Raw genomic sequence first — 5,000 nt, 5'->3', positions numbered from 1 at the left:
TACTTTAGGTGTGGTTACACTGGGCACTGTTACTGCAGTAAGTGACCCTTTTACCACGGGAAACTGCATTTTAGTGGGTGTGACGGACATTTCCCAAGGTAAATTTCAATGGATACGTCAAAAAGATCACACAAAGCACCCATGACATTTAATGTGGTCAGTTGAAGGGATGTTTTGGTACAGGAGCCAATCACAATGCTGATGAAGTTGTGATTACATTTCCCGCCAATGAATTGTGTGAGATTTCTTTTTACTTTGGTAATCCCTGTAATGTGTGACCGCTGGTTAACACGGCATACTAAAACCCAAGTGTGAGGCACTGCAGGATAATTTACCATGGGAAATGGCATTTGCAGCTATAGTGTCAGCAAAATTTGCATTTACTTCTTGTTTTCACTGGTTTACTTAAAATAAAACTAATTTCAATTCACTTGAGCCTTTGGTTGGCCAACAAATGTGTTTCCTTGAGACCATGAAAGGGACTGTGATTACTTTGGTTTTGGTTTTTTGACATTGGAAAACTGCTTTAGTAACAGTTTCTGATTTGTCTGCGTAACAAGTATGCCCAAAGGACTGATTATAGTCAAATACGGGAATGATTGCTTCCCAAGTCAAATCACAATTAACACTTGTTCTGAATTGTGAATAGTACCATGCTTGTTACATCATGTTAAATTTTTCCCTTCTGATTTTTGGTGAAAAACAAAGAAAAATAAAGAAGATGAGACTGTTAAAATGTCTCAAAATGCAAATTGAAAGCCAAGTGTGATTAAAAGGTATATGTTGTTAGCTAAATAGCTGTGAAAGAAATTGTGGACAAGTTCACTAGAACTGTAAAATTTTCTTTTAAGTAGACAAAAAAAAGCATTTGAAGTGTTTTAAAAGTCCACCACATTTGCTTTGGCTGTAGTGCTTCTGGTGATCAAACATAAATAAGGTGATTCAGCAATTTTACAAAGACACAAAAGTATATTGTGACCTTTCATTTGTATGTGACTTAAGATAAAAAGGAATTCAAGGTTTTAATTACATGTACAGTATTTAAGTCAGGGCTGCCATACTCTTCTTGTTAATAAAGTTGGAATATTAAGTAACTTAAATAATGCACTTACACAATTACAATGCTTTTTAATTTCTTCTGAAGCATATTATCTCCTCGTTTGCACGCAGGGGGAACGTTTCGGGAAACAATGTTCACGTTAAACAACATACACGATGTGCTCTGCTATTTACCGTTTGATGCGTTGTTTTCCTTTGGGGGTTTTCATTTTCCAGGTTTTCAGTCTTCGTTTTTGAGGCTTTTGTTTTCCATAAACCCGCTTGCACACAGGAAAGGAAGTCAAAGTCCATTTGAGGAATCCAGAATGTCCAAATGTTGGTGCTCTGAAAGGGATAAACAACGCCTTGCCTTGCGCGGTTTGAATTGAGTCTAAATCTGAACAGATGAATCTGGCAGTGGCAGCATAAACTATTGCAACGTTGTTGGTAATAAGTTGGTAAACATGCTGTCCAACAGTTTCTTTTACATAAAAATGACCTCTTAAAACTTCTACGCCCACTTTATACTTAGCACCATAATTGTCTTTAGTTGTTTTGGAAAGAACTTCAGCCCTATTTCCTAAAACTTTCAAGAGGTAAAAATCTTCGTGAACATCCCCTGAAATGATTGCTACAGTGGTGTTAGCGGATATCAAGTCCACAATCCTCTCCCGCTGTCAGCATGTGTAGCACAGAAGACATTTCTCGCAATAACAAGACAATTTCCGAATCTTGAGATTTCTCTGGGGACCATTTGCTACAATGCTATGGGTGCTGCAATTGTTTTTCACCTCCTTAAACATGCGAGATGGCCTTTCTCTTTCATGTTCAGATACAAAAAAGAAAACGTGTCTCTTAAACTTAACAACTTGATACTGGAAACGCGTTGATGATGATAAAGCAAGGTTAGCTCTTGCAAAATCAAAAAGGTCTTTGGCATTTTGAATTACTATTTCACGTCGAATGACTGCCATATCAGCCTTATGTTTGAGGTTAGTTCTTGCACCATCTTGCAGACCTCTTTGATTTTTCGTTTGCTATCATAGACGTAGCATGATTCATAACTGCACGAAAAGGTTTAAAGTGCGATTTTTCTTCCTCCAAAAAGGATGACTCCAGAGTCCTGTAAAATCTTTTTTGTTCGAGGGCTATTTGTCAAAGATGTAATAATGGTGGCTTTTTTGTCCGGAGTTTTAGGTAATTTTCCATTCACTGCATCTACTGCTCATTTCCTCGCCATTCGTGAGGGAAAGGGAAAAATTTGTGGTCTTTCCTGATTGCCCTCATTACTTGAATTCTGCTGCTTTTCCTGATGACGTCTAGACACTTGTCTGCTTACTTCTTTCTTTCTTTCTCTCGATTTTCTAAATCTTTCACCTCCACTTTCTGGTGAGCTCATTATGTGGCAGAATGTCACAGCTCGATATAAACGATGAGACACATCTGCAGAGTTATTGTGTTGTATCGTGCAAATCGTTCCTTTTATGCCCATTTTGCCTCTTTCACATTTAATTTATTTCAAGAACTATGCTGACTAAATTTCAACACCAGCTTTATACGCGGGAGAGCAGCAGGAAACGAAATAAAAATTCTCCAGTTTTCCGAAGAAATCGATTTATTTTAGTTTTGTGAGTTCTCGCGCTTAGGGAATGAGGGGAACAGGAAGAACGAAAGTCAATGCAGTGTACAGAATGTTCTATTCATGCCTTTTCGTTCCTTTTGTGCCCACACATTTCGGCAATATTTGCCATTTACAAGTAGGTTTTACGCTTGCTGGAATACACCCTTGCAATGAATTACGACTTTGCAATTGAGAACCTACGTGACGACCGGCTTGACTTGGTTAAAAACCTACGTGAGCTGCAGCAAAAGTTTCTGAGAGTATTCAGCATTGAACAGTTGGTCAAGCAATGCAAGGGCTGCCGCCAATCCTAGGTGAATATTGCAGCCTCAAGAAAAACATCCTCAAAATGATAGACATTAACACGCTAGAAAACGAATTACTGAAATGTAACAATTAACAGAGGACAGCCAAGTAGCCTTGGTTTCAGAAACAAACGGCTCTTTTAAGAGCCACATAAACAGAATGAAAGAAATAACCAATATGAGATTTGAAACTATTCATTCCATTATGCTATGCCAGACAATTTTACAACTGCATAAATGTAGCACGAAACTTTCAGGACATATGTTGTGATCCCGGGGTTGTGATCTAGCACCATACTCAAAGGAGCTATTAACACAATACAGCCAGAAACTTTGAGAATGTGATCATCGATCGATCATTGGTTTGATGTCTTTTATCTACAGGAACGGTCGATTTGTAAATTATGGCCGATTCTCAGGTAACTCAACGATCAATTTGCCTGACACTTGATATAATGATATCGCTGGTAATAATTCAAACAAAGAAACAAGAGGTCGAATGGTAAACAAACAGCCCAACAAAACACAATTTTCATGAATGTCTTCTCAAACGTGTCTTGTATTGGCCTGGTTCTGGTTTTGGGCGCCATTGAGAGTATTTCTTTGGTCACGTAAGCCTGCGAGCTCAGGTTATGGTCAAGTGGGTACGAAAGGATCGGGCACGATGGGCACGACAGCTGAGAACGGCAAGGCATGATTTGCTCTTATGGAACGAAAAATGGAATGCATTTGATGAAGTGGGAACGATAGGAACGATAAGAAAGGCACCATTTAGACCACAAAGATGAATTTTTCGGGTGGTAAGTCAGCGTGACATTGTATACAAGACCTTTTATCTTTATCCTTGCTTTAAAGAGAAAAGAACTGAATCATAATGGTAAACACGCTCTATGTGCATGGATTTTTTGCCACGATCTTCGTCTATTTTTCTTTTAATACGAAAATTAAAGGGATTAAGTCCAGAGCGTTTTCACTAAGCAGAGGGAAATTTTTGAACCTGGCTTTTTGCTGACTCGGATCTCGATTGCCCGGGTGCTCGTCAACAAAAAACCATCATTTACAGATTTCACATACCTTCTACAATAATTTCCCAAATTTTTATGACCCTAACCTTAATATAAGCACCAAAATTGAGAGTTTTCTGATGTCACTGAAAATGTTACACAAGTGGTGACCAACATCATGCACAAGGCCTGTTTTTGATAACTTTCAGAATAATAAAACCCCAGGCAATGACGGCATTCCTATTGAATTTTATAGAAAATTCTGGTCATTAATCAGTGAGAGCTTTGTCAGATGTGCAAATGAATGCTTTGAAAGGGGTGAGATGTCACGCTCACAAAAACAGGCTCTTATTACTCTGATTGAGAATCAAAGTGCCACTGTCGTTACTTGTGGATACGAAAGTTACCGCAATTGCTTAAAATTGGCAGCCTGGAGTTTTCATTATGCATTATTCAGTGTGATATAACAGCTGGATAATTGTGTAACAGCATGGGAGGCTCTCATATGCAACTAGGTAACCAAAATAATACATGTATGCGAGGTGATCCACTTTGCTGGTATTCAACCCAGTAAAATAAGTCTACCATTTCTCCAATAGGCATAAGGTTACTCTTTAACACATCCTCTATAAAGAGCTGAACCATGTGTTCAAAGCTCCTCGCACAGGTGACGTTAATTTTGAATAAGGTCCGATTTTTGTTGCCAGGTCATATTGTTAATGTCATCTGAATCGCTTTTGACATGTTATGTCTAATAGAGTCTTGACCTTGACAAATTTCAGTTTGGTTTAGCCTTGAGCTCTGCATAGCTTCCCTTAAATGGTTCTTTGCTTTTCTGTTTAGTTCTCTGATATGTTCTGGATTGGAATCTTTACCCATAAATGTTTGCTTTTCATATTCCCTTGCTGCTTCAATATTTTCAGATCTTCTTGGCGTTTTGCATTGTTTTTCTTTTCCCTGAACTCTTTATCTCTTCCACTTGATACATTCTCTCATATATGCTTTTTTGCCACTGCTTTGCAGAAATTATCA

Source organism: Montipora capricornis, chromosome 3 (assembly GCF_036669925.1).
Source record: "Montipora capricornis isolate CH-2021 chromosome 3, ASM3666992v2, whole genome shotgun sequence".
NCBI classification, from domain to species: domain Eukaryota; kingdom Metazoa; phylum Cnidaria; class Anthozoa; order Scleractinia; family Acroporidae; genus Montipora; species Montipora capricornis.
The sequence above is the reverse complement of the archived record's forward strand: the minus strand, read 5'-3'. Positions refer to the sequence as shown.